Genomic DNA, 15,349 nt, shown 5'->3' with positions numbered 1-15,349 from the left:
TTCGTACGACCCCCTTATGCTATTCAGAAACCCTTGTGCCGCACCTCCATTCTCCATTCTAAGCCTCCATAGACCTCCCTCCACATCCATACATCTCTGCCGCACCCTTCCCCACCATAATCAACCATCCTCCATCCCTCCAAACTAGAAAACACCATCTAAAACCCCCAATTCCAGCACCCACACTTTGTGCCGCAGCAAGGAGGAGGAAGAGGAGCCAATCTGTGCATCGAATTCATCTTGGATCGCTGAGCAATTAGGTGTATTCTTTCTTATGATTTCAATGTTTAAATTCAATACTTTTTGTTGTGCAAGCATGAGGAACTAATCCCCCCTTTGGCTAGGGGGGAAATTCGAAACCATGGTTATATTTGCATGATGATTTGATTACTTTCAGTTGTGATTTCATGAATGATGAATTCAATTTACTTATCTATTTTAATTAAAACTTGCTTATGTATTTGAATTGAGAGTGCACGCTTGATTTGCATGCATAAACATGATGCTAGGATATGAGGGAACTTCACCTAATCGTTGGGAACTTATATCCATGAGTAGTTAAGATTGTTGGTCACAATTATGATGAGTGAATTCTTGGCATAAGTATCATGCGCTTTCATAGTTACGAATGCCTCGTCAACACCTATGATTTCCATAGAACCTAATGATCTTTGATTGTCTTTCTATCATGCGCTTTCATATAGAAAACTTTTAAGGAATAATTTGATTGCAATGCGCTAATTCCATTCAATTCAATGACCTAAGGGAAATCTGAGAGTTAATTTAAGCGTACCTAATTAACTTGGGGTGTTGAGGTTCATAAATTCATCGAATAAGCAACTGGAGATTATTTTGTATTCAAGTATGCCATGTGTGGAGAAAAACCTCCTAGCCATCTCACCATCCATTTAATTCCACCAATTTCGTCAGAATCTGCCTATTTTACATATTTGTTTTGTTTGTTTGATTTTCGTCAAAAACCAAATCCCCAAGTGTCTTAGAGTGTCTAATTAGTTAGAATATGTTTTAGATTGTGTTTTTAAGTGTTTTGATTCAAGTTGTTACCCAAATTCGTCCAAACTAGTGAAAGTGCTCAAAACTGCCCAGAAAGTGTTTTTAAGGCAGTTTTGAGTGTTTTGGGGCTGTTTTGAGTCCTTTGGTTTGTTTTAGTGTTTTTATTGTTTAGTTTTGCATTCTTTGAGTCTAGTTTAGTGTTTTAACCTTTGTTTTACGTTTTTGAGTCAGTTTCCAAGTGATTTAGCAATCCCTCCTAATCCCCGGTTTAGAACGATCCCTACTTATTTATATGCTACAATTGTCAAAAGAGGGTTAATTTGTGTGTTAAGCTAATTTTCACATCAAATTGTGGCGCCGTTGCCGGGGATTAGCAACTTTGCTAATCCCATGGTTCTTTTCTTTCTGGTTTAGTTGTTTTCGTTTTAGTTTCTAACTTAGTGTTGTTTTCTTTGTTTGTTGTTACTTTTGATATTTGATTTAGTTCTCTTTCTTTGATTTTAGGTACTAGAGAAGTAAGATATGGATTTTGCTAGCATTCAAGCTCAATTGGCAAATCTTACTTCTCAATTGTCGCCGTATGCCGAAAGGACCACAATGCAAAGTGTCCCTACATTTGGTGCTTCATATAAGCAAGGATTTCAAGCCAATCAATGTCCACAAAGAGATTGGAGGGATCATTCAAACTCTATGTGGTGGGAAGCTCAACAAGTTCAACGTGAAGCATATTGGCAGCCATATGAGGAGTTCTATTCAAGACCTATGCAGCCACCTCAACTTCATATGCAATATGCTCAATCAAATTCAAGTTCGTCAATAGATTATAATCAAATTCTTAATGAATTAAATTCTTTGGTGCAGGGGTCACAAAATCAAGCCAAGGAGGCTCAACAAGAAGCATATTGGCAACCATATGAGGAGTTCTATACAACACCTATGCAGCAACCACAACCTCCCCCAAAACAATTCCAATCAAGTTCAGGTATGTCCATGGATAATGATAAAAATTTTCAATTACTAACCTCTTTGACGCAGGACGGACAAAATCAAGACAAGAAGTTGGGTAAATTGGAGGAGCAAATTGGGCAGATTATGGAGTTCATGCAACAAATTCAAGAGCAAAGTGAACTCTCCAACTCAACTATTGAAAACTCGAAGGAAGATTTTGAAATCCATAATGCTATCACTTTGGGAAGTGCTATGGAGGTTGGAGCTGACCTAATAATGTCCAAACATAGCCTAGAAGTGGATGAGGAGCTGCCAATTGAGGAGAAGGAAGAAGACATGCACACGGCAAGGGTAGAACAACCCTTGCCGCAGCCCCCTAAGCCCTCTAAATCACCCACCACAAGTAAGGACGTCCCAATTCCATGTTATTCTGATGTTATTCCACCCAATGTCCCTTTTCCTAGCAGGTTTTTGATTCCCAACCAAGAAGAGAGTAAAAAGGACATCGTGGAAGCCTTCCCAAAGGTGCAAAATGCTATTCCAATTCTTGGTGCAACACAGCAAGTTTTAGATGGTGTTGAATTCTTCAAAGGACTTTGTACACCAAGAAGAATGATTCAAGAGAAGGTAGTGGCTGGAGAAGATGTAGAAGGCATCAAAGAGGACATATTTGAAACCACAAAACCCAAAGAAGTTGAATTTGATGACATTGGACAAGTCATAACCATCACATGCAATCTGGTCAAGTCCAATATCCCTGAAACTTTCAAAGGAGTGGTGTTTGTCATTGAGTTCTTGTCGGACAAAACAAGTAAGTCATCTTCTCCAAATTCCATTACATTTTATACTAACTGGCTGATTTTGATGAATCAGGCACCTACACTAGAATTCAAACCAATGCCGGTTCACTTCAAGTATCACCTTCCATTCAAGGATCCATTCTATGCCGTGGGCTCCAAATGAGGATAAGAAGAAGGTTCGTCCGGCTGCATGACGTTAAAGCAAGCGCTTCTTGGGAGGCAACCCATGCATTCAACGACAGAGGATGTGGGCAATTCACCAATTCAAGCTACAAAATCAGATTTGTGTTCCTCAATCTCTATCTCTTTATTATTTTTATTTTGTCATGTTAGTTCGTTTATATTGTTTGTTTGGATGTGAGTCTTTGTGTGAAACATTGAGGACAATGTTTGATTTAAGTGTGGGGGGGTAAACAAAGTGTTTTTCATGCAAATTCGTGGGATTTTATCACCCATCATTTCTAATGTTGTTTCACACTGTTTTAAGTGTTTTTAGAGTGTTTTGAAGTGTTTTTATGTCTTTTGGTCAGAAAATCCGAAAATTTATAAAAATTTGAAAAATTGTTTTGAAAAACCCAATTGTGTTGGAAGGTGACCTACGACACAAACAAACACACAAAAACAACTCTTTTTGGGTTTTTCAAAACAATTTTTCAAAATTTTATGGTATTTTCGGATTTTTAAGTCAACACACTCTAAAACACTCTAAAATAGCTTAAAAACACTTAAAAACAGTGGGAAACAAGTTTAGATATGTTAGGTGGTAATACCCTACGAATTTCATGCAAAAATATCTCAAAACATAATGTTACCCCCCCACACTTAAACTAAACATTGTCCTCAATGTTTTAAGCACAATTAAACACATTACACATAACATAAAGTAAGCAACAAAGGAAAGGGGTTAGGGACGCAAATCTGATGTGGAGCGATTCCCAAGTTCTTCCTTTGTTGATTGCATGGGTTGCCTCCCAAGTAGCACTTGCTTTAACGTCTTGCAGCCGGACGATGCTTCCCTTCAAACTTCCCTAGGTCCCACGGCATGGAATTGATCCTTGAATGGAAGGTGATACTTGAAGTGAACCGGCATTGGTTTGAATTCTAGTGTAGGTGCCTGATTCATCAAAATCAGCAAGTTAGTATAAAATGTACTGGAATTTGAAGAAGATGACTTACTTGTTTTGTCCGACAAGAACTCAATGACAAACACCACTCCTTTGAAAATTTCAGGGATATTGGACTTGGCCAGATTGCATGTGATGGTTATGACTTGTCCAATGTCATCAAATTCAACTTCTTTGGGTTTTGTGGTTTCAAATATGTCCTTTTTGATGCCTTCTACATCTTCTCCAGCCACTACCTTCTCTTGAATCATTCGTCTTGGTGTACAAAGTCCTTTGAAGAATTCAACACCATCTAAAACTTGCTGTGTTGCACCAAGAATTGGAATAGCATTTTGCACCTTTGGGAAGGCTTCCACGATGTCCTTTTTACTCTCTTCTTGGTTGGGAATCAAAAACCTGCTAGGAAAAGGGACATTGGGTGGAATAACATCAGAATCACATGGAATTAGGACGTCCTTACTTGTGGTGGGTGATTTAGAGGACATAGGGGGCTGCGGCAAGGGTTGTTCTACCCTTGCCGTGTGCATGTCTTCTTCCTCCTCCTCAATTAGCAGCTCCTCATCCACTTCTAGGCTATGTTTGGACATTTTTAGGTCAGCTCCAACCTCCATAGCACTTCCCAAAGTGATAGCATTATGGATTTCAAAATCTTCCTTCGAGTTTTCAATAGTTGAGTTGGAGAGTTCACTTTGCTCTTGAATTTGTTTCATGAACTCCATAATCTGCCCAATTTGCTCCTCCAATTTACCCAACTTCTTGTCTTGATTTTGTTCGTCCTGCGTCAAAGAGGTTAGTAATTGAAAATTTTTATCATTATCCATGGACATACTTGAACTTGATTGGAATTGTTGTGGGGGAGGTTGTGGTGGCTGCATAGGTGTTGAATAGAACTCCTCATATGGTTGCCAATATGCTTCTTGTTGAGCCTCCTTGGCTTGATTTTGTGACCCCTGCACCAAAGAATTTAATTCATTAAGAATTTGATTATAATCTATTGACGAACTTGAATTTAATTGAGCATATTGCATATGAAGTTGTGGTGGCTGCATAGGTCTTGAATAGAACTCCTCATATGGCTGCCAATATGCTTCACGTTGAACTTGTTGAGCTTCCCACCACATAGAGTTTGAATGATCCCTCCAATCTCTTTGTGGACATTGATTGGCTTGAAATCCTTGCCTATATGAAGCACCAAATGTAGGGACACTCTGCATTGTGGTCCTTTCGGCATACGGCGACAATTGAGAAGTAAGATTTGCCAATTGAGCTTGAATGCTAGCAAAATCCATATCTTACTTCCCTAGTACCTAAAATCAAAGAAAGAGAACCAAATCAAATATCAAAAGTAACAACAAACAAAGAAAACAACACTAAGTTAGAAACTAAAACGAAAACAACTAAACCAAAAAGAAAAGAACCAAGGGATTAGCAAAGTTGCTAATCCCCGGCAACGGCGCCAAAATTTGATGCGAAAATTAGCTTAACACACAAATTAACCCTCTTTTGACAATTGTAGCATATAAATAAGTAGGGATCGTTCTAAACCGGGGATTAGGAGATTTTGCGAAATCACTTGGAAACTGACTCAAAAACGTAAAACAAAGGTTAAAACACTAAACTAGACTCAAAGAATGCAAAGCTAAACAATAAAAACACTAAAACAAACCCAAAGACTCAAAACAGCCCCAAAACACTCAAAACTGCCTTAAAAACACTTTCTGGGCAGTTTTGAGCACTTTCACTAATTTGGACGAATTTGGGTAACAACTTGAATCAAAACACTCAAAAACACAATCTAAAACATATTCTAACTAATTAGACACTCTAAGACACTTGGGGATTTGGTTTTTGACGAAAATCAAACAAACAAAACAAATATGTAAAATAGGCAGATTCTGACGAAATTGGTGAAATTAAGTGGATGGTGAGATGGCTAGGAGGTTTTTCTCCACACATGGCATACTTGCATACAAAATAATCTCCAGTTGCTTATTCGATGAATTTATGAACCTCAACACCCCAAGTTAATTAGGTACGCTTAAATCAACTCTCAGATTTCCCTTAGGTCATTGAATTGAATGGAATTAGCGCATTGCAATCAAATTATTCCTTAAAGGTTTTCTATATGAAAGCGCATGATAGAAAGACAATCAAAGATCATTAGGTTCCATGGAAATCATAGGTGTTGACGAGGCATTCGTAACTATGAAAGCGCATGATACTTATGCCAAGAATTCACTTATCATAATTGTGACCAACAATCTTAACTACTCATGAATATAAGTTCCCAACGATTAGGTGAAGTTCCCTCATACCCTAGCATCATGTTTATGCATGCAAATCAAGCGTGCACTCTCAATTCATATACATAAGCAAGTTTTAATTAAAATAGATAAGTAAATTGAATTCATCATTCATGAAATCACAACTGAAAGTAATCAAATCATCATGCAAATACAACCATGGTTTCGAATTTCCCCCCTAGCCAAAGGGGGGATTAGTTCCTCATGCTTGCACAACAAAAAGTATTGAATTTAAACATTGAAATCATAAGAAAGAATACACCTATACGTTCAGCAATTCCAAGATGGATTTGATGCACAGATTGGCTCCTCTTCCTCCTCCTTGTTGCGGCACAAAGTGTGGGTGATGGAATTGGTGGTTTTGGATGGTGTTTTCTAGTTTGGAGGGATGGAGGATGGTTGATTATGGTGGGGAAGGGTGCGGCAGAGATGTATGGATGTGTAGGGAGGTCTATGGAGGCTTAGAATGGAGAATGGAGGTGCGGCACAAGGGTTTTCTGTCTAGCATAAGGGGTCTACGAATTTGTGGCTGAAAATATGTTTATATAGTCCTAGGGTTTATTAGATTAGGGTTTACTTAGCAGATTTGGTGAATTAGGGCCCTAGAATTCGGCCATGGGTTGTCAAATCCACCTAGGAATTGGCCCACATAGTTTTATAAAACGAATTGTATACCCAAATCCACAAGGATTAGGCCTTGGAAATCAGAATCCCAAAGGGATTGGGCCTAGGAAGGTGCGGCTGATTTAGGGGAGAGGGTTGCTTGGCTTGCAAGGCAAGCCAAAGCCTTCTAGAATGGATTGGGGCGCCACTTTTCTAGGGCTTATAGAAAGAATAGGTTTTGTGGCAGATTTTGGGCCTTCTAGAATAGGATGCTTCTAGAAATAGGTTCTAGAATTATCCATTTAGGTCCCCATGCAATTAGGATTAAGACATGATAAGGTTTGGATAAGATAAGATGAGATAAGGTTTGGATAATGTTTTGGATAATTGGATAATGTTTAGATAATGTTTTGGATAAGGTTTCCTCTTTTGAGCTCCTTCCTTATCCACTTTGTCCTTAGCTTAGTTCCTTCCTCTTCTTATCACATATCTAGCCTCTTGAAGTTCAAATTCGTCCATCCATGTTAGCCCATATGCAAGCTATCCCCATAGTGTCCAAAATAGCTCCAAAATGCACCAAAATGCACTTTCATGATACTTTGACCCATAGGACCTACAAACACACGAAATTGAGTTGTAATACGACATTAACTAAGAAATAATAACACAAATGCACAAGAATAAGGTAGTTAAGTCGCCTAAATATGCTCCTATCATTTTTCAAATTTTTATGTGATTTTCGGAGTTATAAAAACAAAACATACTAAAACACTCTAAAACAACTTAAAAACACCTTAAAACAGCAAGGAACAACATTTTAAGTAATGGGTGATAAAATCCCACGAATTTGCATTAAATAAACTTAGTTACCCCCCCACACTTAAATCAAACATTGTCCTCAATGTTTTAAGCTTAGATTCACACAAATCATAAGTAAACACACAAAAAGCAACTAAACAACCTAACATGGCAGAAACGAAATAGCAACAAAGAGAAGAGTTTAGGAACGCAAATCTGGAATTGGAGTGCATTCTAGGTCTTCTTTTGTTAAATGCATGGGTTGCCTCCCAAGTAGCGCTTGCTTTAACGTCGTACAGCCGGACGAAGAACCCAAATCACTCCAGATTGGAGCCCACGGTACCCAAGGGAAGTTCTTCCACAACATGCTCCACAAAGTTCTCATAGTATGGCTTCAATCTATGTCCGTTCACCTTGAACTCGTGGCCACTTTTTAAGCTTCGGACTTGGACTGCACCATGAGGAAAAACATTTGTAACAACAAGAGGTCCAATCCATTTGGAACGTAACTTACCAGGGAATAACCGAAGTCTTGAATCAAAAAGCAACACTTTCTGCCCCTTGGAGAACGTTTTGGTACGAAGCATCTTATCATGATAAGCCTTTGTTTTGTCCTTGTAGATGCGAGCATTCTCGTAAGCCTCGTTCCTAATCTCCTCAAGTTCATCTAATTGGAGCTTCCTATGAACTCCAGCAGCGTCTATGTCCAAATTGAAGGTTTTCACAGCCCAATGTGCCTTGTGCTCTAACTCAACGGGCAAATGACATGGCTTACCATATATAAGCCGAAAAGGTGACATGCCAAGGGGAGTTTTGTAAGCCGTACGATAGGCCCATAATGCATCGTCCAAGCGCAAACTCCAATCTCTTCTTGAGGGTCCCACGGTTTTCTCTAGGACTTGTTTGATCTCCCTATTTGAAACCTCCGCTTGCCCATTAGTTTGAGGGTGATAAGGTGTGGAAACCTTATGAGTAACGTTGTACTTCTTGAGCAAAGCTTCAATGGTGCGGTTACAAAAGTGAGAACCCCCATCACTTATTAAAACTCGTGGCATCCCAAACCTAGCAAAAATATTAGATTTCACAAAATCTGCAACAACCTTAGAATCGTTAGTACGGGTGGCTTTGGCTTCCACCCATTTGGAAACATAATCGACAGCTAGCAAGATATAAGTGAAACCAAAAGATGGAGGGAAGGGGCCCATGAAATCAATACCCCAAACATCAAAAATTTCCACAAAGGAGAGAGATTGTTGCGGCATTTGGTCCTTAGGCCCTATGTTACCTGTTCTTTGACACTTATCGCATGTTAAACAAAACATTTTAGCGTCTTTAAAGAGATTAGGCCAATAAAATCCAGATTGTAACACCTTTAGGGCTGTCCTTTGGGTGCCAAAATGTCCCCCACATGCATAAGTATGGCAGAATGTAAGAATGGAATTAAATTCAGATTCGGGCACACATCTACGCACAATCTGATCTGGGCAGAATTTCCATAAATATGGATCATCCCAAACATAAAAACGTGCATCATGAACAAGTTTATCACGTTGGAACTTGTTTAGGGTACTAGGAACTTGCTTAGACACCAAGAAATTTACCAAATCGGCATACCAAGGGGTTCTTACCTCAATGGACAAAAGTTGCTCATCCGGAAACGTTTCTAAAATGGGGGTGGACTCTTCCTCACGCACCATTCTACTTAGGTGGTCAGCCACCACGTTTTCACACCCTTTCTTGTCTCGGATTTCAAGATCGAACTCTTGAAGTAGGAGCATCCAACGAATGAGTCTTGGCTTAGCCTCTTTTTTGGTGAGAAGATACTTCAAGGCTGCATGGTCAGTGAAAACAATTACTTTAGTACCAAGAAGATATGATCTAAACTTATCTAATGCAAATACAATAGCCAAGAGTTCTTTTTCGGTTGTGGAATAATTAAGTTGAGCATCATTCAACGTCCGTGAGGCGTAGTAGATGACATGCGGCCTCTTGTCCTTTCTTTGTCCTACAACTGCTCCTAAAGCATAGTCGGACGCATCACACATAAGCTCGAACGGGAGGCTCCAATCCGGGGGAACAATAATGGGTGCCGTGGTCAACAACTCCTTGAGTTGGTTGAATGATGCCGTGCACTCCTTAGTGAATTCAAACGCCACTTCTTTTTGTAGGAGACGGCATAGTGGTTGTGCAATCTTAGAAAAATCCTTGATAAATCGCCTATAGAATCCTGCATGGCCAAGAAAAGAACGGACCTCTCTAACCGAAGTAGGAGAGGGTAAGTGACGTACAAGATCTATTTTAGACTTATCAACTTCAATTCCTTTTTCAGAGATGATATGACCCAAAACTATACCTTGTTTAACCATAAAATGACATTTTTCCCAATTCAAAACAAGGTTAGTTTCCATGCATCTTTTCAAGATTAAAGTGAGATTATGCAAACAAGCATCAAATGAGTCTCCAAACACACTAAAATCGTCCATAAATACTTCAATTATCTTTTCAACATAATCAGAGAAGATACTTACCATGCATCGTTGGAAAGTGGCCGGTGCATTGCATAAACCAAATGGCATACGACGATATGCAAAAGTACCAAATGGACAAGTAAAGGTGGTCTTTTCTTGATCATCCGGCGCTATGACAATTTGATTATATCCCGAATAACCATCAAGAAAGCAATAAAAAGAATGACCGGCTAACCTTTCAAGCATTTGATCGATGAATGGCAAAGGGAAGTGATCTTTCCTTGTTGCTGCATTTAGCTTCCTATAGTCAATGCACACCCTCCAACCGGTTTGAATGCGTGTAGGCACAAGTTCATCTTCTTCATTTTTCACCACCGTGACTCCGGACTTCTTGGGAACCACTTGGACCGGTGAAACCCAACAACTATCCGAGATGGGATAGATGACGCCACAATCAAGCAATTTGATGATTTCCTTCTTCACTACTTCCATCATTGGTGGGTTGAGTCGACGTTGGGCTTCCCTTGATGGTTTGGCGCCTTCTTCCATGAGAATTCGATGCATGCACGTGGTAGGACTTATACCCTTGATGTCGGCCAAAGTCCAGCCTATTGCCGTCTTGTGCTCTTTGAGAACCCTCACCAACTTCTCCTCCTCTTGTGCCGTGAGTGATGAAGCTATAATGACGGGCAATGTGTCTTGCTCGCCCAAAAACACATACTTCAAGTGATTTGGCAACGGTTTGAGCTCGAGTGTAGGTGGTTGTTCTATAGAAGGAAGCACCTTATCAGTCGAAATTGGGATTGAAATTGAACTAGGGAACTTACCTTGGAGCCGTGGCAATGACTCTAGGGCTGCCACGGTCTCAATTACATCTTCATCAAAGGCCACGGCATGGGTGTTCAATTGTGTGCCGTGGTTTGTTATGGTGACATCCATGTGATCCTTCATTTCGATGCCATTTGTAATGACTGTTTCAAGTGCATCGCCATGTAATTGATCAAGGTGTGCCTGCGCCAAAGAATCAAGAATATCAATAGAGAAACATGAGTGATCATCATTAGGAAATCTCATAGTTTCAGAAATATTAAAATCAATCACTTCCCCATCGAATTCCATTGTTAAAGTGCCTTTAAACACGTCTATCTTAGTTCGGGCCGTCTTCATGAATGGCCTCCCAAGAAGAATCGGCAAGGATGGAGCATGGGTGGTTTCCTCCATTTCAAGGACATAGAAATCCGCCGGGAAGATCAAATCATTCACCTGCACTAAGACATCTTCCAATACGCCCTTTGGATAGGCATTAGATCTATCGGCCAACTGAATAACCACACCATCATTTTTCAATTCGCCAAGGTTCATTGAAGCATAAATAGAGTATGGCATGACGTTAATTGAAGCTCCTAAGTCTAACATAGCATGTTCGAACTTAGTTTGACCAATAATACAAGGGATTGTAAAGCTACCTGGATCTTTGCACTTTGGTGGTAACTTTCTTTGTAGAACAGCGGAAACGTTCTCACTTACCCTTACTACCTCTTTATGTGACGCCCTCTTCCTTGTAGTGAACAATTCCTTCAAGAACTTAGCGTATTTGGGCACTTGCTTTATGGCATCTAGGAGCGGGATATTGACTTGAACTTTCCTAAACGTCTCAAGAATGTCCTTCTCATGCTCCTCCTTCTTTGTTTGCCTAAACCTGTCAGGAAAGGGCACGTTTAGTGGAAGAGAACTTGACAAAGTCGAATTTGGACTTACCTTAGGCGTGTTGGACGGTTTTGGCACAATAGGAGGCTGCGGCAACATGTCCTCTTCTTGACTTGTTTTGGATGGCCTTGAGGTGGTTCCGACCTCCTTACCACTTCTCAACATGATTGCCATGGCAGATTCGCACCCTCCCCTTGGATTGACAATGGTTGAGCTAGGGAGCTTGCCTTTGTCTCGGAATTGTCCTACAAATTCCGCAATCTGCCCAATTTGTTTCTCCAAGTGATCCACCCTTTTGTCTTGGTTTTGCATGGCTTTGGTTTGATCCTCTTGCCCCTGAGACAAATTGGTAAGTAATTTAAGAAGTGTTTCATTGCCCAACGACGTACCTTGATTGTTTTGGGCAGGTTGTGCTTGGTTTGGATTGGGGCCGAATGGCTTGGTGTAGAACCCCGGGGGTTGTTGTCTAAAGCCTCCTTGTTGTTGAGGTTGTTGAGGTTCCCTCCACTTGAAGTTTGGATGGTCTCTCCAACCCGGATTGTATGTGTTGGAATATGGATCATTTCTTGGTTGATTGTGGCTCGGAAATCCAATGGCATTTGCACTCTCCCATCCCCCATTCTCAATCAATTGAGGGCATTTTTCCGAAGGGTGTCCTTGGATAGAACATACACCACATACAATCGGTCCTTGTATCTTCATTCCTTCGGCCATCTGAGACACAATAGAAGTAAGATTAGCTATCTGAGATTGAATATCGGATTGAGAACTTACCTCATTCAAGTGTTGCCGTGGGGGGTCCCTTTGCCCAAGTCCTTCATATTGTTGTGCATTTAGAGCACGGTTTGCAATTAGGGTCTTGGCCGACATAGGAGTTTTGTCCACCAATGCACCTCCCGCTGAAGCATCGAGCATTTGCCTTTCAATGGGAAGAAGGCCCTCATAGAAATATTGAAGGAGAAGCTCCTCCTTCATTTGATGTTGAGGACACGATGCAACAAGGGCTTTAAAACGCTCGTAGTATGCCGGAAAAGATTCTCCTTGACTTTGTTGGATTCCGCTAATTTTCTTCCTCAAGAGAATGACTCTTGAAGTAGGGAAGAACTTCTCCAAGAATGCTCTCTTCATGCTCTCCCAAGAAGTAACGGTCCCGGGTGCCAATTCATAAAGCCAATCCTTAGCCTTTTTGATAGGAGCATATTCATGCGACTTAAATGGCTTGTTCTCGTGCATTTACGTTATGTTTCTTTAGTTATTTTAGTACTTTAAGCTATTTTCGTGTGTTTGTAGGTCCAAAGGGCTAAAGGAGCAAAAAGATACATTTTGGAGATTTTTGGAGCACTTTTGGGCTAAGGATGGATAGCTTATGCTTGGAGCCAAAGTGTTGGACGAAATTGAAGACCTAATTGGAGCCAAAGTGTTGGAACCTTGTTCTCTTTAGTTTTAGGACATTTAAACCTTTCCTAATCCCAATCATGCCATGCATAACACACATCCATTCTAACACCTTGTCATTGCACATGCATTTCCTTCATTAATTAACCCACATGCTCCCATTACTTATCATAACCACATATCATATCACTTATCACTTATCACTTATCATCATCACTTTATCATATCACTTATCACTTATCATAACCACTTATCACATCATAACCACATATCATATCACTTATCACTTATCACTTATCATCATCACTTTAGCTTTAATTCACATGAACATTCACTCACCACAAACATTTCACATGCTTTCCTATTCAATTAAATCAGCCACATGCATTCATCATCATAACCTAGCTGTCATTCCACTTCATTGCACATGCATCTTCAAAGAAATCAGATTTCCATCATATTCACATGCATTCATCATCATAACCTAGCTGTCATTCCACTTCATTGCACATGCATCTTCAAAGAAATCAGATTTCCATCATATTCACATGCATTCCATCTTTTAATTTAATCACATGCACATTCACCTTGCTTTGCAGAAAATCCACTTCATAACACATGCATCTTGGCAGATTTCACATGCACTCATGCACATTCACCTTAATCATTCACATAGCTTTAATCCACATGCATTTCCACCTAGATTTCCACCTCACAACCACCAGAAATCAACCAAAAACGTGCATTCCCTTTCATTTCTGTCAAAACACATGCATTTCCACCCTTTAATCACATGCACAAACAGCCACATGCATCTCCCATCACCATTTCAGATTTCCACCAAGTTCCTAGCTGTCATGTTCCCCCCATTTCACCTATAAATACTCATTCATTCATTCTCATTCATACACAATCCATTCACCACAGAAATAAGGCCTTTGTGCCAGAAATTCACCCATTCCAAACACTCTTCCATAAACTCATCCATTGCAGAAATGTAGACCATCAAACCACCCCCTTTGTGCCGTGAGTTTCCCCTACAAATCCAAACACCATCCTTCCATTCCTCCACCACTACCCAAACCATTCACACCATCAAACTATCCTTAGACCTTGTGCTACAACGAAGAGGAAGATAAGAGTGCCTAAACGTTCATACAATTCAAGTTTGAGTTGTTGGAATGTTTAGGTGTTTCTTTGATTTCTATGTTTAATTTCCATACTCTTTGTTTTGTACGAATGAGGCATGGAAGAGAAGAGTGCCTAAACGTTCATACAATTCAAGTTTGAGTTGTTGGAATGTTTAGGTGTTTCTTTGATTCTCTTTGTTTTGTATCATAAGGAACTAAACTCCCCCTTGGTTGGGGGGTGATTCGAATATATGTTTATGCTTGCATTTTGATTTGATTACTTCTAATTGCGTTTCATAAGTTGTGATTCAATTTGTTTAACCGTTTTATTGATAACTTATTTATGTATGTTTATTGAGAGTGCACGCTTAATTTTCATGCATGAATATGACGCTAGAATATAAGTGAGTTTCACCTAATAGTTACGAACTTATATTCATAAGTAGTGGAGGTTGCTTATAAACAATCGCGTTAAACGAATTCTTGGCAAGAGTTTCATGCATTCATAGTAACGAATGCCTCGTCAACACTTATAATTTTCATAGAGCGTAATGATTCTTGCTTGTACCTCTTCTATGCATTCATGTTGAGGACTTGTGGGGAATGTTTTGAATTGTCGCATGCATCATCCAATTCAATAACGTTAGGAAGATTTGAAGGTTAATTAGTGCATCACGGTTAACTTGGGGTGTTGAGAATTCATGGTTTATTGAAATGCAATTGGAAATCATTTATTATGCAAGTATAACATGTATGGAGATGAACCCCTTGGCTAACATCCATCCATTCATTCCATTTCATCACATTCATATATACTATCTATCTTAATTCGAATCTGTACATCTTATTTAATTTCGTATAAAACTCAATCCCCCTTTACTTTATTGTCCAATTTAGTAGAAAGTGTTTTAGTTTATGTTTATAAGTGTTTTGATTCATTTTGTTACATAATTTCGTCCAAATTCACCAAAGTGCTCAAATCTGCCCAGAAAGTGATTTTAAGGCAGTTTTGAGTGTTTTGGGTGATGTTTGAGTCTTTTGGTTTGTTTTAATGTTTTA

General features: G+C 39.6%; 1 pseudogene; it reads right to left on the bottom strand.

Annotated features, from left to right (window-relative positions):
- LOC148690527 (uncharacterized) overlaps positions 1-11,864 on the bottom strand; it is a 191,562-nt pseudogene extending 179,698 nt beyond the window's left edge.
- Between the last annotated feature and the right edge of the window lie 3,485 nt (positions 11,865-15,349).

Source organism: Pyrus communis, chromosome 15 (genome assembly GCF_041283825.1).
Source record: "Pyrus communis isolate YQ-2024b chromosome 15, ASM4128382v1, whole genome shotgun sequence".
NCBI classification, from domain to species: domain Eukaryota; kingdom Viridiplantae; phylum Streptophyta; class Magnoliopsida; order Rosales; family Rosaceae; genus Pyrus; species Pyrus communis.
Note: the sequence above shows the minus strand (reverse complement) of the source record. Positions and strands in the feature narration are given on the sequence as shown.